This window comes from Nematostella vectensis, chromosome 5 (assembly GCF_932526225.1).
Source record: "Nematostella vectensis chromosome 5, jaNemVect1.1, whole genome shotgun sequence".
Taxonomy (NCBI): domain Eukaryota; kingdom Metazoa; phylum Cnidaria; class Anthozoa; order Actiniaria; family Edwardsiidae; genus Nematostella; species Nematostella vectensis.
In genome coordinates, this window is record NC_064038.1 from 18,454,917 (window position 1) to 18,467,271 (window position 12,355).

At 46.4% G+C, this 12,355-nt stretch overlaps 55 non-coding genes and 11 pseudogenes across 55 annotated transcripts; all 66 read left to right on the top strand.

The window, feature by feature from the left end:
* Positions 1 to 39: 39 nt before the first annotated feature.
* On the top strand, positions 40 to 158 carry LOC125565178. The gene has a single exon (XR_007310194.1). It is a non-coding gene; the product is annotated as a 5S ribosomal RNA (ribosomal RNA).
* A 67-nt stretch (positions 159 to 225) lies between these two features.
* Positions 226 to 344, top strand: LOC125564891. The gene has a single exon (XR_007309909.1). It is a non-coding gene; the product is annotated as a 5S ribosomal RNA (ribosomal RNA).
* Positions 345 to 411: 67 nt separating this feature from the next.
* On the top strand, positions 412 to 530 carry LOC125565896. The gene has a single exon (XR_007310905.1). It is a non-coding gene; the product is annotated as a 5S ribosomal RNA (ribosomal RNA).
* A 67-nt stretch (positions 531 to 597) lies between these two features.
* Positions 598 to 716, top strand: LOC125563528. The gene has a single exon (XR_007308547.1). It is a non-coding gene; the product is annotated as a 5S ribosomal RNA (ribosomal RNA).
* A 67-nt stretch (positions 717 to 783) lies between these two features.
* Positions 784 to 902, top strand: LOC125564966. Its single transcript, XR_007309984.1, has one exon. It is a non-coding gene; the product is annotated as a 5S ribosomal RNA (ribosomal RNA).
* Positions 903 to 969: 67 nt separating this feature from the next.
* LOC125565498 lies at positions 970 to 1,088 on the top strand. Its single transcript, XR_007310512.1, has one exon. It is a non-coding gene; the product is annotated as a 5S ribosomal RNA (ribosomal RNA).
* Positions 1,089 to 1,155: 67 nt separating this feature from the next.
* On the top strand, positions 1,156 to 1,274 carry LOC125566615 (annotated as a pseudogene).
* Positions 1,275 to 1,341: 67 nt separating this feature from the next.
* Positions 1,342 to 1,460, top strand: LOC125564767. Its single transcript, XR_007309787.1, has one exon. It is a non-coding gene; the product is annotated as a 5S ribosomal RNA (ribosomal RNA).
* Positions 1,461 to 1,527: 67 nt separating this feature from the next.
* LOC125565332 lies at positions 1,528 to 1,646 on the top strand. The gene has a single exon (XR_007310346.1). It is a non-coding gene; the product is annotated as a 5S ribosomal RNA (ribosomal RNA).
* Positions 1,647 to 1,713: 67 nt separating this feature from the next.
* Positions 1,714 to 1,832, top strand: LOC125566427. Its single transcript, XR_007311435.1, has one exon. It is a non-coding gene; the product is annotated as a 5S ribosomal RNA (ribosomal RNA).
* Positions 1,833 to 1,899: 67 nt separating this feature from the next.
* Positions 1,900 to 2,018, top strand: LOC125565126. Its single transcript, XR_007310143.1, has one exon. It is a non-coding gene; the product is annotated as a 5S ribosomal RNA (ribosomal RNA).
* A 67-nt stretch (positions 2,019 to 2,085) lies between these two features.
* Positions 2,086 to 2,204, top strand: LOC125566235. Its single transcript, XR_007311242.1, has one exon. It is a non-coding gene; the product is annotated as a 5S ribosomal RNA (ribosomal RNA).
* Positions 2,205 to 2,271: 67 nt separating this feature from the next.
* On the top strand, positions 2,272 to 2,390 carry LOC125564182. The gene has a single exon (XR_007309202.1). It is a non-coding gene; the product is annotated as a 5S ribosomal RNA (ribosomal RNA).
* Positions 2,391 to 2,457: 67 nt separating this feature from the next.
* On the top strand, positions 2,458 to 2,576 carry LOC125564955. The gene has a single exon (XR_007309973.1). It is a non-coding gene; the product is annotated as a 5S ribosomal RNA (ribosomal RNA).
* Positions 2,577 to 2,643: 67 nt separating this feature from the next.
* LOC125566769 lies at positions 2,644 to 2,762 on the top strand (annotated as a pseudogene).
* A 66-nt stretch (positions 2,763 to 2,828) lies between these two features.
* Positions 2,829 to 2,947, top strand: LOC125564715. Its single transcript, XR_007309734.1, has one exon. It is a non-coding gene; the product is annotated as a 5S ribosomal RNA (ribosomal RNA).
* Positions 2,948 to 3,014: 67 nt separating this feature from the next.
* LOC125564387 lies at positions 3,015 to 3,133 on the top strand. Its single transcript, XR_007309406.1, has one exon. It is a non-coding gene; the product is annotated as a 5S ribosomal RNA (ribosomal RNA).
* Positions 3,134 to 3,200: 67 nt separating this feature from the next.
* LOC125566867 lies at positions 3,201 to 3,322 on the top strand (annotated as a pseudogene).
* Positions 3,323 to 3,389: 67 nt separating this feature from the next.
* LOC125564583 lies at positions 3,390 to 3,508 on the top strand. The gene has a single exon (XR_007309602.1). It is a non-coding gene; the product is annotated as a 5S ribosomal RNA (ribosomal RNA).
* Positions 3,509 to 3,575: 67 nt separating this feature from the next.
* Positions 3,576 to 3,694, top strand: LOC125564892. Its single transcript, XR_007309910.1, has one exon. It is a non-coding gene; the product is annotated as a 5S ribosomal RNA (ribosomal RNA).
* Positions 3,695 to 3,761: 67 nt separating this feature from the next.
* LOC125565897 lies at positions 3,762 to 3,880 on the top strand. The gene has a single exon (XR_007310906.1). It is a non-coding gene; the product is annotated as a 5S ribosomal RNA (ribosomal RNA).
* A 67-nt stretch (positions 3,881 to 3,947) lies between these two features.
* On the top strand, positions 3,948 to 4,066 carry LOC125564662. Its single transcript, XR_007309681.1, has one exon. It is a non-coding gene; the product is annotated as a 5S ribosomal RNA (ribosomal RNA).
* Positions 4,067 to 4,133: 67 nt separating this feature from the next.
* On the top strand, positions 4,134 to 4,252 carry LOC125564967. The gene has a single exon (XR_007309985.1). It is a non-coding gene; the product is annotated as a 5S ribosomal RNA (ribosomal RNA).
* A 67-nt stretch (positions 4,253 to 4,319) lies between these two features.
* On the top strand, positions 4,320 to 4,438 carry LOC125565499. The gene has a single exon (XR_007310513.1). It is a non-coding gene; the product is annotated as a 5S ribosomal RNA (ribosomal RNA).
* A 67-nt stretch (positions 4,439 to 4,505) lies between these two features.
* LOC125566484 lies at positions 4,506 to 4,624 on the top strand. The gene has a single exon (XR_007311493.1). It is a non-coding gene; the product is annotated as a 5S ribosomal RNA (ribosomal RNA).
* Positions 4,625 to 4,691: 67 nt separating this feature from the next.
* LOC125564610 lies at positions 4,692 to 4,810 on the top strand. The gene has a single exon (XR_007309629.1). It is a non-coding gene; the product is annotated as a 5S ribosomal RNA (ribosomal RNA).
* A 67-nt stretch (positions 4,811 to 4,877) lies between these two features.
* On the top strand, positions 4,878 to 4,996 carry LOC125566556 (annotated as a pseudogene).
* A 67-nt stretch (positions 4,997 to 5,063) lies between these two features.
* On the top strand, positions 5,064 to 5,182 carry LOC125566428. The gene has a single exon (XR_007311436.1). It is a non-coding gene; the product is annotated as a 5S ribosomal RNA (ribosomal RNA).
* Positions 5,183 to 5,249: 67 nt separating this feature from the next.
* Positions 5,250 to 5,368, top strand: LOC125566094. Its single transcript, XR_007311101.1, has one exon. It is a non-coding gene; the product is annotated as a 5S ribosomal RNA (ribosomal RNA).
* Positions 5,369 to 5,435: 67 nt separating this feature from the next.
* On the top strand, positions 5,436 to 5,554 carry LOC125566236. Its single transcript, XR_007311243.1, has one exon. It is a non-coding gene; the product is annotated as a 5S ribosomal RNA (ribosomal RNA).
* Positions 5,555 to 5,621: 67 nt separating this feature from the next.
* LOC125563596 lies at positions 5,622 to 5,740 on the top strand. The gene has a single exon (XR_007308615.1). It is a non-coding gene; the product is annotated as a 5S ribosomal RNA (ribosomal RNA).
* A 67-nt stretch (positions 5,741 to 5,807) lies between these two features.
* LOC125565225 lies at positions 5,808 to 5,926 on the top strand. Its single transcript, XR_007310240.1, has one exon. It is a non-coding gene; the product is annotated as a 5S ribosomal RNA (ribosomal RNA).
* Positions 5,927 to 5,993: 67 nt separating this feature from the next.
* LOC125566543 lies at positions 5,994 to 6,112 on the top strand. The gene has a single exon (XR_007311552.1). It is a non-coding gene; the product is annotated as a 5S ribosomal RNA (ribosomal RNA).
* Positions 6,113 to 6,178: 66 nt separating this feature from the next.
* LOC125564170 lies at positions 6,179 to 6,297 on the top strand. Its single transcript, XR_007309190.1, has one exon. It is a non-coding gene; the product is annotated as a 5S ribosomal RNA (ribosomal RNA).
* A 71-nt stretch (positions 6,298 to 6,368) lies between these two features.
* LOC125564607 lies at positions 6,369 to 6,487 on the top strand. The gene has a single exon (XR_007309626.1). It is a non-coding gene; the product is annotated as a 5S ribosomal RNA (ribosomal RNA).
* Positions 6,488 to 6,558: 71 nt separating this feature from the next.
* Positions 6,559 to 6,677, top strand: LOC125564673. The gene has a single exon (XR_007309692.1). It is a non-coding gene; the product is annotated as a 5S ribosomal RNA (ribosomal RNA).
* A 67-nt stretch (positions 6,678 to 6,744) lies between these two features.
* On the top strand, positions 6,745 to 6,863 carry LOC125564716. The gene has a single exon (XR_007309735.1). It is a non-coding gene; the product is annotated as a 5S ribosomal RNA (ribosomal RNA).
* A 67-nt stretch (positions 6,864 to 6,930) lies between these two features.
* Positions 6,931 to 7,049, top strand: LOC125564388. Its single transcript, XR_007309407.1, has one exon. It is a non-coding gene; the product is annotated as a 5S ribosomal RNA (ribosomal RNA).
* Positions 7,050 to 7,116: 67 nt separating this feature from the next.
* On the top strand, positions 7,117 to 7,235 carry LOC125565180. The gene has a single exon (XR_007310196.1). It is a non-coding gene; the product is annotated as a 5S ribosomal RNA (ribosomal RNA).
* Positions 7,236 to 7,302: 67 nt separating this feature from the next.
* LOC125564389 lies at positions 7,303 to 7,421 on the top strand. The gene has a single exon (XR_007309408.1). It is a non-coding gene; the product is annotated as a 5S ribosomal RNA (ribosomal RNA).
* A 67-nt stretch (positions 7,422 to 7,488) lies between these two features.
* Positions 7,489 to 7,607, top strand: LOC125565049. Its single transcript, XR_007310067.1, has one exon. It is a non-coding gene; the product is annotated as a 5S ribosomal RNA (ribosomal RNA).
* A 67-nt stretch (positions 7,608 to 7,674) lies between these two features.
* Positions 7,675 to 7,793, top strand: LOC125564178. The gene has a single exon (XR_007309198.1). It is a non-coding gene; the product is annotated as a 5S ribosomal RNA (ribosomal RNA).
* Positions 7,794 to 7,860: 67 nt separating this feature from the next.
* LOC125565820 lies at positions 7,861 to 7,979 on the top strand. Its single transcript, XR_007310829.1, has one exon. It is a non-coding gene; the product is annotated as a 5S ribosomal RNA (ribosomal RNA).
* Positions 7,980 to 8,046: 67 nt separating this feature from the next.
* Positions 8,047 to 8,165, top strand: LOC125566592 (annotated as a pseudogene).
* A 67-nt stretch (positions 8,166 to 8,232) lies between these two features.
* Positions 8,233 to 8,351, top strand: LOC125563334. Its single transcript, XR_007308353.1, has one exon. It is a non-coding gene; the product is annotated as a 5S ribosomal RNA (ribosomal RNA).
* A 67-nt stretch (positions 8,352 to 8,418) lies between these two features.
* On the top strand, positions 8,419 to 8,537 carry LOC125566605 (annotated as a pseudogene).
* A 67-nt stretch (positions 8,538 to 8,604) lies between these two features.
* Positions 8,605 to 8,723, top strand: LOC125566715 (annotated as a pseudogene).
* Positions 8,724 to 8,790: 67 nt separating this feature from the next.
* LOC125565127 lies at positions 8,791 to 8,909 on the top strand. The gene has a single exon (XR_007310144.1). It is a non-coding gene; the product is annotated as a 5S ribosomal RNA (ribosomal RNA).
* A 67-nt stretch (positions 8,910 to 8,976) lies between these two features.
* LOC125565500 lies at positions 8,977 to 9,095 on the top strand. The gene has a single exon (XR_007310514.1). It is a non-coding gene; the product is annotated as a 5S ribosomal RNA (ribosomal RNA).
* Positions 9,096 to 9,162: 67 nt separating this feature from the next.
* LOC125565345 lies at positions 9,163 to 9,281 on the top strand. The gene has a single exon (XR_007310359.1). It is a non-coding gene; the product is annotated as a 5S ribosomal RNA (ribosomal RNA).
* Positions 9,282 to 9,348: 67 nt separating this feature from the next.
* Positions 9,349 to 9,467, top strand: LOC125564390. Its single transcript, XR_007309409.1, has one exon. It is a non-coding gene; the product is annotated as a 5S ribosomal RNA (ribosomal RNA).
* Positions 9,468 to 9,534: 67 nt separating this feature from the next.
* Positions 9,535 to 9,656, top strand: LOC125566868 (annotated as a pseudogene).
* A 67-nt stretch (positions 9,657 to 9,723) lies between these two features.
* Positions 9,724 to 9,842, top strand: LOC125564391. The gene has a single exon (XR_007309410.1). It is a non-coding gene; the product is annotated as a 5S ribosomal RNA (ribosomal RNA).
* A 67-nt stretch (positions 9,843 to 9,909) lies between these two features.
* LOC125565051 lies at positions 9,910 to 10,028 on the top strand. The gene has a single exon (XR_007310069.1). It is a non-coding gene; the product is annotated as a 5S ribosomal RNA (ribosomal RNA).
* A 67-nt stretch (positions 10,029 to 10,095) lies between these two features.
* On the top strand, positions 10,096 to 10,214 carry LOC125564180. The gene has a single exon (XR_007309200.1). It is a non-coding gene; the product is annotated as a 5S ribosomal RNA (ribosomal RNA).
* Positions 10,215 to 10,281: 67 nt separating this feature from the next.
* LOC125565821 lies at positions 10,282 to 10,400 on the top strand. Its single transcript, XR_007310830.1, has one exon. It is a non-coding gene; the product is annotated as a 5S ribosomal RNA (ribosomal RNA).
* Positions 10,401 to 10,467: 67 nt separating this feature from the next.
* Positions 10,468 to 10,586, top strand: LOC125566485. Its single transcript, XR_007311494.1, has one exon. It is a non-coding gene; the product is annotated as a 5S ribosomal RNA (ribosomal RNA).
* A 67-nt stretch (positions 10,587 to 10,653) lies between these two features.
* LOC125565318 lies at positions 10,654 to 10,772 on the top strand. The gene has a single exon (XR_007310332.1). It is a non-coding gene; the product is annotated as a 5S ribosomal RNA (ribosomal RNA).
* A 67-nt stretch (positions 10,773 to 10,839) lies between these two features.
* LOC125566606 lies at positions 10,840 to 10,958 on the top strand (annotated as a pseudogene).
* Positions 10,959 to 11,025: 67 nt separating this feature from the next.
* LOC125566429 lies at positions 11,026 to 11,144 on the top strand. Its single transcript, XR_007311437.1, has one exon. It is a non-coding gene; the product is annotated as a 5S ribosomal RNA (ribosomal RNA).
* A 67-nt stretch (positions 11,145 to 11,211) lies between these two features.
* Positions 11,212 to 11,330, top strand: LOC125565129. The gene has a single exon (XR_007310146.1). It is a non-coding gene; the product is annotated as a 5S ribosomal RNA (ribosomal RNA).
* A 67-nt stretch (positions 11,331 to 11,397) lies between these two features.
* LOC125565501 lies at positions 11,398 to 11,516 on the top strand. Its single transcript, XR_007310515.1, has one exon. It is a non-coding gene; the product is annotated as a 5S ribosomal RNA (ribosomal RNA).
* A 67-nt stretch (positions 11,517 to 11,583) lies between these two features.
* Positions 11,584 to 11,702, top strand: LOC125564718. Its single transcript, XR_007309737.1, has one exon. It is a non-coding gene; the product is annotated as a 5S ribosomal RNA (ribosomal RNA).
* Positions 11,703 to 11,769: 67 nt separating this feature from the next.
* LOC125564392 lies at positions 11,770 to 11,888 on the top strand. Its single transcript, XR_007309411.1, has one exon. It is a non-coding gene; the product is annotated as a 5S ribosomal RNA (ribosomal RNA).
* A 67-nt stretch (positions 11,889 to 11,955) lies between these two features.
* LOC125566869 lies at positions 11,956 to 12,077 on the top strand (annotated as a pseudogene).
* Positions 12,078 to 12,144: 67 nt separating this feature from the next.
* LOC125567010 lies at positions 12,145 to 12,261 on the top strand (annotated as a pseudogene).
* Positions 12,262 to 12,355: the final 94 nt, after the last annotated feature.

A 12,355-nucleotide genomic window follows, 5' to 3' on the forward strand; every position in this document is an offset into this window, starting at 1 on the left:
GGACTGTTATATAAAATCTATTTCTTACACAGTTCTGTCGTCTACGGCCATACCACTGAGAAAGCACCGGTTCTCGTCCGATCACCGTAGTTAAGCTCAGTAGGGCACGGTTAGTACTTGGACGGGTGACCGCCTGGGAATACCGTGTGCTGTACGCATTTCCTTTTTCTTATCGATGTACTCACAGGACTGTTATATAATAGATAGACCTTACACAGTTCTATCGTCTACGGCCATACCACTGAGAAGGCACCGGTTCTCGTCCGATCACCGAAGTTAAGCTCAGTAGGGCGCGGTAAGTACTTGGATGGGTGACCGCTTCGGAATACCGTGTGCTGTAGGCATTTCCTTTTTGTTACCGAAGTACTCACAGGACTGTTATATCAAATCTATTTCTTATACAGTTCTGTCGTCTACGGCCATACCACTGAGAAAGCACCGGTTCTCGTCCGATTACCGTAGTTAAGCTCAGTAGGGCACGGCTAGTACTTGGATTGGTGACCGCCTGGGAATACCGTGTGCTGTAGGCATTTCCTTTTTGTTATCGAGGTACTCACAGGACTGTTATATAATAGATAGATCTTAAACAATTCTATCGTCTACGGCCATACCACTGAGAAAGCACCGGTTCTCGTCCGATCACCGAAGTTAAGCTCAGTAGGGCGCGGTTAGTACTTGGATGGGTGACCGCCTGGGAATACCGTGTGCTGTAGGTATTTCCTTTTTGTCATCGAAGTACTAACAGGACTGTTATATAATAGATAGATCTTAAACAGTTCTGTCGTCTACGACCATACCACTGAGAAAGCACCGGTTCTCGTCCGATCACCGAATTTAAGCTCAGTAGGGCGTGGTTAGTACTTGGATGGGTGACCGCCTGGGAATACCGTGTGCTGTAGGCATTTCCTTTTTGTCATCGAAGTACTTACAGGACTGTTATATAATAGATAGATCTTACACAGTTCTATCGTCTACGGCCATACCACTTAGAAAGCACCGGTTCTCGTCCGATCACCGAAGTTAAGCTCAGTAGGGCGCGGTAAGTACTTGGATGGGTGACCGCTTCGGAATACCGTGTGCTGTAGGCATTTCCTTTTTGTCATCGAAGTACTCACAGGACTGTTATATAATATATATTTCTTACACAGTTCTATCGTCTACGGCCATACCACTTAGAAAGCACCGGTTCTCGTCCCATCACCAAAGTTAAGCTCAGTAGGGCGCGGTAAGTACTTGGATGGGTGACCGCTTCGGAATACCGTGTGCTGTAGGCATTTCCTTTTTGTTACAAAAGTGCTCACAGGACTGTTATATAAAATCTATTTCTTACACAGTTCTGTCGTCTACGGCCATACCACTGAGAAAGCACCGGTTCTCGTCCGATCACCGTAGTTAAGCTCAGTAGGGCACGGTTAGTACTTGGATGGGTGACCGCCTGGGAATACAGTGTGCTGTAGGCATTTCCTTTTTGTTATCGAGGTACTCACAGGACTGTTATATAATAGATAGATCTTAAACAGTTCTGTCGTCTACGACCATACCACTGAGAAAGCACCGGTTCTCGTCAGATCACCGAATTTAAGCTCAGTAGGGCGCGGTTAGTACTTGGATGGGTGACCGCCTGGGAATACCGTGTGCTGTAGGCATTTCCTTTTTGTCATCGAAGTACTCACAGGACTGTTATATAATAGATAGATGTTACACAGTTCTATCGTCTACGGCCATACCACTTAGAAAGCACCGGTTCTCGTCCCATCACCGAAGTTAAGCTCAGTAGGGCACGGTAAGTACTTGGATGGGTGACCGCTTCGGAATACCGTGTGCTGTAGGCATTTCCTTTTTGTCATCGAAGTACTCACAGGACTGTTATATAATAGATAGATCTTACACAGTTCTATCGTCTACGGCCATACCACTTAGAAAGCAACGGTTCTCGTCCGATCACCGAAGTTAAGCTCAGTAGGGCGCGGTTAGTACTTGGATGGGTGACCGCCTGGGAATACCGTGTGCTGTAGGCATTTCCTTTTTGTCATCGAAGTACTCACAGGACTGTTATATAATAGATAGATCTTACACAGTTCTATCGTCTACGGCCATACCACTTAGAAAGCACCGGTTCTCGTCCGATCACCGAAGTTAAGCTCAGTAGGGCGCGGTAAGTACTTGGATGAGTGACCGCTTCGGAATACCGTGTGCTGTAGGCATTTCCTTTTTGTTACCAAAGTGCTCACAGGACTGTTATATAAAATCTATTTCTTACACAGTTCTGTCGTCTACGGCCATACCACTGAGAAAGCATCGGTTCTCGTCCGATCACCGTAGTTAAGCTCAGTAGGGCACGGTTAGTACTTGGATGGGTGACCGCCTGGGAATACCGTGTGCTGTAGGCATTTCCTTTTTGTTATCGAGGTACTCACAGGACTGTTATATAATAGATAGATCTTAAACAGTTCTGTCGTCTACGACCATACCACTGAGAAAGCACCGGTTCTCGTCCGATCACCGAAATTAAGCTCAGTAGGGCGCGGTTAGTACTTGGATGGGTGACCGCCTGGGAATACCGTGTGCTGTAGGCATTTCCTTTTTGTCATCGAAGTACTCACAGGACTGTTATATAATAGATAGATCTTACACAGTTCTATCGTCTACGGCCATACCACTTAGAAAGCACCGGTTCTCGTCGCATCACCGAAGTTAAGCTCAGTAGGGCACGGTAAATACTTGGATGGGTGACCGCTTAGGAATACCGTGTGCTGTAGGCATTTCCTTTTTGACATCGAAGTACTCACAGGCTGTTATATAAAATCTATTTCTTACACAGTTCTGTCGTCTACGGCCATACCACTGAGAAAGCACCGGTTCTCGTCCGATCACCGTAGTTAAGCTCATTAGGGCACGGTTAGTACTTGGATGGGTGACCGCCTGAGAATACCGTGTGCTGTAGGCATTTTCTTTTTGTTATCGTGGTACTCACAGGACTGTTATATAATAGATAGATCTTAAACAGTTCTGTCGTCTACGGCCATACCACTGAGAAAGCACCGGTTCTCGTCCGATCACCGAAGTTAAGCTCAGTAGGGCGCGGTAAGTACTTGGATGGGTGACCGCTTCGGAATACCGTGTGCTGTAGGCATTTCCTTTTTGTTACCGAAGTACTCACAGGACTGTTATATAAAATCTATTTCTTACACAGTTCTGTCGTCTACGGCCATACCACTGAGAAAGCACCGGTTCCCGTCCGATTACCGTAGTTGTTAAGCTCATTAGGGCACGGTTAGTACTTGGACGGGTGACCGCCTGGAAATACCGTGTGCTGTAGGCATTTCCTTTTTGTTACCGAAGTACTCACAGGACTGTTATATAAAATCTATTTCTTACACAGTTCTGTCGTCTACGGCCATACCACTGAGAAAGCACCGGTTCTCGTCCGATCACCGTAGTTAAGCTCAGTAGGGCACGGTTAGTACTTGGACGGGTGACCGCCTGGGAATACCGTGTGCTGTAGCCATTTCCTTTTTCTTATCGATGTACTCACAGGACTGTTATATAATAGATAGACCTTACACAGTTCTATCGTCTACGGCCATACCACTGAGAAGGCACCGGTTCTCGTCCGATCACCGAAGTTAAGCTCAGTAGGGCGCGGTAAGTACTTGGATGGGTGACCGCTTCGGAATACCGTGTGCTGTAGGCATTTCCTTTTTGTTACCGAAGTACTCACAGGACTGTTATATCAAATCTATTTCTTATACAGTTCTGTCGTCTACGGCCATACCACTGAGAAAGCACCGGTTCTCGTCCGATTACCGTAGTTAAGCTCAGTAGGGCACGGCTAGTACTTGGATTGGTGACCGCCTGGGAATACCGTGTGCTGTAGGCATTTCCTTTTTGTTATCGAGGTACTCACAGGACTGTTATATAATAGATAGATCTTGAACAATTCTATCGTCTACGGCCATACCACTGAGAAAGCACCGGTTCTCGTCCGATCACCGAAGTTAAGCTCAGTAGGGCGCGGTTAGTACTTGGATGGGTGACCGCCTGGGAATACCGTGTGCTGTAGGCATTTCCTTTTTGTCATCGAAGTACTAACAGGACTGTTATATAATAGATAGATCTTAAACAGTTCTGTCGTCTACGACCATACCACTGAGAAAGCACCGGTTCTCGTCCGATCACCGAATTTAAGCTCAGTAGGGCGTGGTTAGTACTTGGATGGGTGACCGCCTGGGAATACCGTGTGCTGTAGGCATTTCCTTTTTGTCATCGAAGTACTTACAGGACTGTTATATAATAGATAGATCTTACACAGTTCTATCGTCTACGGCCATACCACTTAGAAAGCACCGGTTCTCGTCCGATCACCGAAGTTAAGCTCAGTAGGGCGCGGTAAGTACTTGGATGGGTGACCGCTTCGGAATACCGTGTGCTGTAGGCATTTCCTTTTTGTCATCGAAGTACTCACAGGACTGTTATATAATATATATTTCTTACACAGTTCTATCGTCTACGGCCATACCACTTAGAAAGCACCGGTTCTCGTCCCATCACCGAAGTTAAGCTCAGTAGGGCGCGGTAAGTACTTGGATGGGTGACCGCTTCGGAATACCGTGTGCTGTAGGCATTTCCTTTTTGTTACAAAAGTGCTCACAGGACTGTTATATAAAATCTATTTCTTACACAGTTCTGTCGTCTACGGCCATACCACTGAGAAAGCACCGGTTCTCGTCCGATCACCGTAGTTAAGCTCATTAGGGCACGGTTAGTACTTGGATGGGTGACCGCCTGGGAATACCGTGTGCTGTAGGCATTTCCTTTTTGTTATCGAGGTACTCACAGGACTGTTATATAATAGATAGATCTTAAACAGTTCTGTCGTCTACGACCATACCATTGAGAAAGCACCGGTTGTCGTCAGATCACCGAATTTAAGCTCAGTAGGGCGCGGTTAGTACTTGGATGGGTGACCGCCTGGGAATACCGTGTGCTGTAGGCATTTCCTTTTTGTCATCGAAGTACTCACAGGACTGTTATATAATAGATAGATCTTACACAGTTCTATCGTCTACGGCCATACCACTTAGAAAGCACCGGTTCTCGTCCCATCACCGAAGTTAAGCTCAGTAGGGCACGGTAAGTACTTGGATGGGTGACCGCTTCGGAATACCGTGTGCTGTAGGCATTTCCTTTTTGTCATCGAAGTACTCACAGGACTGTTATATAATAGATAGATCTTACACAGTTCTATCGTCTACGGCCATACCACTTAGAAAGCAACGGTTCTCGTCCGATCACCAAAGTTAAGCTCAGTAGGGCGCGGTTAGTACTTGGATGGGTAACCGCCTGGGAATACCGTGTGCTGTAGGCATTTCCTTTTTGTCATCGAAGTACTCACAGGACTGTTATATAATAGATAGATCTTACACAGTTCTATCGTCTACGGCCATACCACTTAGAAAGCACCGGTTCTCGTCCGATCACCGAAGTTAAGCTCAGTAGGGCGCGGTAAGTACTTGGATGAGTGACCGCTTCGGAATACCGTGTGCTGTAGGCATTTCCTTTTTGTTACCAAAGTGCTCACAGGACTGTTATATAAAATCTATTTCTTACACAGTTCTGTCGTCTACGGCCATACCACTGAGAAAGCACCGGTTCTCGTCCGATCACCGTAGTTAAGCTCAGTAGGGCACGGTTAGTACTTGGATGGGTGACCGCCTGGGAATACCGTGTGCTGTAGCCATATCCTTTTTGTTATCGAGGTACTCACAGGACTGTTATATAATAGATAGATCTTAAACAGTTCTGTCGTCTACGACCATACCACTGAGAAAGCACCGGTTCTCGTCCGATCACCGAATTTAAGCTCAGTAGGGCGCGGTTAGTACTTGGATGGGTGACCGCCTGGGAATACCGTGTGCTGTAGGCATTTCCTTTTTGTCATCGAAGTACTCACAGGACTGTTATATAATAGATAGATCTTACACAGTTCTATCGTCTACGGCCATACCACTTAGAAAGCACCGGTTCTCGTCGCATCACCGAAGTTAAGCTCAGTAGGGCACGGTAAGTACTTGGATGGGTGACCGCTTAGGAATACCGTGTGCTGTAGGCATTTCCTTTTTGTCATCGAAGTACTCACAGGCTGTTATATAATATATATTTCTTACACAGTTCTGTCGTCTACGTCCATACCACTGAGAAAGCACCGGTTCTCGTCCGATCACCGAAGTTAAGCTCAGTAGGGCGCGGTTAGTACTTGGATGGGTGACCGCCTGGGAATACCGTGTGCTGTAGGCATTTCCTTTTTGTCATCGAAGTACTCACAGGACTGTTATATAATATATATTTCTTACACAGACAGTTCTGTCGTCTACGGCCATACCACTGAGAAAGCACCGGTTCTCGTCCGATCACCGAAGTTAAGCTCAGTAGGGCGCGGTTAGTACTTGGATGGGTGACCGCCTGGGAATACAGTGTGCTGTAGGCATTTCCTTTTTGTCATCGAAGTACTCACAGGACTGTTATATAATATATATTTCTTACACAGACAGTTCTGTCGTCTACGGCCATACCACTGAGAAAGCACCGGTTCTCGTCCGATCACCGAAGTTAAGCTCAGTAGGGCGCGGTTAGTACTTGGATGGGTGACCGCCTGGGAATACCGTGTGCTGTAGGCATTTCCTTTTTCTTACCAAAGTACTCACAGGACTGTTATATAAAATCTATTTCTTACACAGTTCTGTCGTCTACGGCCATACCACTGAGAAAGCACCGGTTCTCGTCCGATCACCGTAGTTAAGCTCATTAGGGCACGGTTAGTACTTGGATGGGTGACCGCCTGAGAATACCGTGTGCTGTAGGCATTTTCTTTTTGTTATCGTGGTACTCACAGGACTGTTATATAATAGATAGATCTTAAACAGTTCTGTCGTCTACGGCCATACCACTGAGAAAGCACCGGTTCTCGTCCGATCACCGAAGTTAAGCTCAGTAGGGCGCGGTAAGTACTTGGATGGGTGACCGCTTCGGAATACCGTGTGCTGTAGGCATTTCCTTTTTGTTACCGAAGTACTCACAGGACTGTTATATAAAATCTATTTCTTACACAGTTCTGTCGTCTACGGCCATACCACTGAGAAAGCACCGGTTCTCGTCCGATCACCGTAGTTAAGCTCAGTAGGGCACGGTTAGTACTTGGACGGGTGACCGCCTGGGAATACCGTGTGCTGTACGCATTTCCTTTTTCTTATCGATGTACTCACAGGACTGTTATATAATAGATAGACCTTACACAGTTCTATCGTCTACGGCCATACCACTGAGAAAGCACCGGTTCTCGTCCGATCACCGAAGTTAAGCTCAGTAGGGCGCGGTAAGTACTTGGATGGGTGACCGCTTCGGAATACCGTGTGCTGTAGGCATTTCCTTTTTGTTACCGAAGTACTCACAAGACTGTTATATCAAATCTATTTCTTATACAGTTCTGTCGTCTACGGCCATACCACTGAGAAAGCACCGGTTCTCGTCCGATCACCGTAGTTAAGCTCAGTAGGGCACGGCTAGTACTTGGATTGGTGACCTCCTGGGAATCCCGTGTGCTGTAGGCATTTCCTTTTTGTTATCGAGGTACTCACAGGACTGTTATATAATAGATAGATCTTAAACAGTTCTATCGTCTACGGCCATACCACTGAGAAAGCACCGGTTCTCGTCCGATCACCGAATTTAAGCTCAGTAGGGCGTGGTTAGTACTTGGATGGGTGACCGCCTGGGAATACCGTGTGCTGTAGGCATTTCCTTTTTGTCATCGAAGTACTCACAGGACTGTTATATAATAGATAGATCTTACACAGTTCTATCGTCTACGGCCATACCACTTAGAAAGCACCGGTTCTCGTCCGATCACCGAAGTTAAGCTCAGTAGGGCGCGGTAAGTACTTGGATGGGTGACCGCTTCGGAATACCGTGTGCTGTAGCCATTTCCTTTTTGTCATCGAAGTACTCACAGGACTGTTATATAATATATATTTCTTACACAGTTCTATCGTCTACGGCCATACCACTTAGAAATCACCGGTTCTCGTCCCATCACCGAAGTTAAGCTCAGTAGGGCGCGGTAAGTACTTGGATGGGTGACCGCTTCGGAATACCGTGTGCTGTAGGCATTTCCTTTTTGTTACAAAAGTGCTCACAGGACTGTTATATAAAATCTATTTCTTACACAGTTCTGTCGTCTACGGCCATACCACTGAGAAAGCACCGGTTCTCGTCCGATCACCGTAGTTAAGCTCAGTAGGGCACGGTTAGTACTTGGATGGGTGACCGCCTGGGAATACCGTGTGCTGTAGGCATTTCCTTTTTGTTATCGAGGTACTCACAGGACTGTTATATAATAGATAGATCTTAAACAGTTCTGTCGTCTACGACCATACCACTGAGAAAGCACCGGTTCTTGTCATATCACCGAATTTAAGCTCAGTAGGGCGCGGTTAGTACTTGGATGGGTGACCGCCTGGGAATACCGTGTGCTGTAGGCATTTCCTTTTTGTCATCGAAGTACTCACAGGACTGTTATATAATAGATAGATCTTACACAGTTCTATCGTCTACGGCCATACCACTTAGAAAGCACCGGTTCTTGTCCCATCACCGAAGTTAAGCTCAGTAGGGCACGGTAAGTACTTGGATGGGTGACCGCTTCGGAATACCGTGTGCTGTAGGCATTTCCTTTTTGTCATCGAAGTACTCACAGGACTGTTATATAATAGATAGATCTTACACAGTTCTATCGTCTACGGCCATACCACTTAGAAAGCAACGGTTCTCGTCCGATCACCGAAGTTAAGCTCAGTAGGGCGCGGTTAGTACTTGGATGGGTGACCGCCTGGGAATACCGTGTGCTGTAGGCATTTCCTTTTTGTCATCGAAGTACTCACAGGACTGTTATATAATAGATAGATCTTACACAGTTCTATCGTCTACGGCCATACCACTTAGAAAGCACCGGTTCTCGTCCGATCACCGAAGTTAAGCTCAGTAGGGCGCGGTAAGTACTTGGATGGGTGACCGCTTCGGAATACCGTGTGCTGTAGGCATTTCCTTTTTCTTTCCAAAGTACTCACAGGACTGTTATATAAAATCTATTTCTTACACAGTTCTGTCGTCTACGGCCATACTACTGAGAAAGCACCGGTTCTCGTCCGATCACCGTAGTTAAGCTCATTAGGGCACGGTTAGTACTTGGATGGGTGACCGCCTGAGAATACCGTGTGCTGTAGGCATTTTCTTTTTGTTATCGTGGTACTCACAGGACTGTTATATAATAGATAGATCTTAAACAGTTCTGTCGTCTACGGCCATACCACTGAGAAAGCACCGGTTCTCGTCCGATCACCGAAGTTAAGCTCAGTAGGGCGCGGTAAGTACTTGGATGGGTGACCGCTTCGGAATACCGTGTGCTGTAGGCATTTCCTTTTTGTTACCGAAGTACTCACAGGACTGTTATATAAAATCTATTTCTTACACAGTTCTGTCGTCTACGGCCATACCACTGAGAAAGCACCGGTTCCCGTCCGATTACCGTAGTTGTTAAGCTCATTAGGGCACGGTTAGTACTTGGACGGGTGACCGCCTGGAAATACCGTGTGCTGTAGGCATTTCCTTTTTCTTATCGATGTACTCACAGGACTGTTATATAATAGATAGACCTTACACAGTTCTATCGTCTACGGCCATACCACTGAGAAAGCACCGGTTCTCGTCCGATCACCGAAGTTAAGCTCAGTAGGGCGCGGTAAGTACTTGGATGGGTGACCGCTTCGGAATACCGTGTGCTGTAGGCATTTCCTTTTTGTTACCAAAGTACTCACAAGACTGTTATATCAAATCTATTTCTTATACAGTTCTGTCGTCTACGGCCATACCACTGAGAAAGCACCGGTTCTCGTCCGATCACCGTAGTTAAGCTCAGTAGGGCACGGCTAGTACTTGGATTGGTGACCTCCTGGGAATCCCGTGTGCTGTAGGCATTTCCTTTTTGTTATCGAGGTACTCACAGGACTGTTATATAATAGATAGATCTTAAACAGTTCTATCGTCTACGGCCATACCACTGAGAAAGCACCGGTTCTCGTCCGATCACCGAATTTAAGCTCAGTAGGGCGTGGTTAGTACTTGGATGGGTGACCGCCTGGGAATACCGTGTGCTGTAGGCATTTCCTTTTTGTCATCGAAGTACTCACAGGACTGTTATATAATAGATAGATCTTACACAGTTCTATCGTCTACGGCCATACCACTTAGAAAGCACCGGTTCTCGTCCGATCACCGAAGTTAAGCTCAGTAGGGCGCGGTAAGTACTTGGATGGGTGACCGCTTCGGAATACCGTGTGCTGTAGCCATTTCCTTTTTGTCATCGAAGTACTCACAGGACTGTTATATAATATATATTTCTTACACAGTTCTATCGTCTACGGCCATACCACTTAGAAAGCACCGGTTCTCGTCCCATCACCGAAGTTAAGCTCAGTAGGGCGCGGTAAGTACTTGGATGGGTGACCGCTTCGGAATACCGTGTGCTGTAGGCATTTCCTTTTTGTTACCGAAGTACTCACAGGACTGTTATATAAAATCTATTTCTTACACAGTTCTGTCGTCTACGGCCATACCACTGAGAAAGCACCGGTTCTCGTCCGATCACCGTAGTTAAGCTCAGTAGGGCACTTTTAGTACTTGGATGGGTGACCGCCTGGGAATACCGTGTGCTGTAGGCATTTCCTTTTTGTTATCGAGGTACTCACAGGACTGTTATATAATAGATAGATCTTAAACAGTTCTGTCGTCTACGACCATACCACTGAGAAAGCACCGGTTCTTGTCATATCACCGAATTTAAGCTCAGTAGGGCGCGGTTAGTACTTGGATGGGTGACCGCCTGGGAATACCGTGTGCTGTAGGCATTTCCTTTTTGTCATCGAAGTACTCACAGGACTGTTATATAATAGATAGATCTTACACAGTTCTATCGTCTACGGCCATACCACTTAGAAAGCACCGGTTCTCGTCCCATCACCGAAGTTAAGCTCAGTAGGGCACGGTAAGTACTTGGATGGGTGACCGCTTCGGAATACCGTGTGCTGTAGGCATTTCCTTTTTGTCATCGAAGTACTCACAGGACTGTTATATAATAGATAGATCTTACACAGTTCTATCGTCTACGGCCATACCACTTAGAAAGCAACGGTTCTCGTCCGATCACCGAAGTTAAGCTCAGTAGGGCGCGGTTAGTACTTGGATGGGTGACCGCCTGGGAATACCGTGTGCTGTAGGCATTTCCTTTTTGTCATCGAAGTACTCACAGGACTGTTATATAATAGATAGATCTTACACAGTTCTATCGTCTACGGCCATACCACTTAGAAAGCACCGGTTCTCGTCCGATCACCGAAGTTAAGCTCAGTAGGGCGCGGTAAGTACTTGGATGGGTGACCGCTTCGGAATACCGTGTGCTGTAGGCATTTCCTTTTTCTTACCAAAGTACTCACAGGACTGTTATATAAAATCTATTTCTTACACAGTTCTGTCGTCTACGGCCATACCACTGAGAAAGCACCGGTTCTCGTCCGATCACCGTAGTTAAGCTCATTAGGGCACGGTTAGTACTTGGATGGGTGACCGCCTGAGAATACCGTGTGCTGTAGGCATTTTCTTTTTGTTATCGTGGTACTCACAGGACTGTTATATAATAGATAGATCTTAAACAGTTCTGTCGTCTACGGCCATACCACTGAGAAAGCACCGGTTCTCGTCCGATCACCGAAGTTAAGCTCAGTAGGGCGCGGTAAGTACTTGGATGGGTGACCGCTTCGGAATACCGTGTGCTGTAGGCATTTCCTTTTTGTTACCGAAGTACTCACAGGACTGTTATATAAAATCTATTTCTTACACAGTTCTGTCGTCTACGGCCATACCACTGAGAAAGCACCGGTTCCCGTCCGATTACCGTAGTTGTTAAGCTCATTAGGGCACGGTTAGTACTTGGACGGGTGACCGCCTGGAAATACCGTGTGCTGTAGGCATTTCCTTTTTGTTACCGAAGTACTCACAGGACTGTTATATAAAATCTATTTCTTACACAGTTCTGTCGTCTACGGCCATACCACTGAGAAAGCACCGGTTCTCGTCCGATCACCGTAGTTAAGCTCAGTAGGGCACGGTTAGTACTTGGACGGGTGACCGCCTGGGAATACCGCACTGTTAGTTTCAGAGAGTAGTTTCAACTCCAAAAGGGGAGTAAAAAACCGAGGTACAAAATGACTCCCTTTTTGGAGTAATTTTTTACTCCCTTTTTTCTACT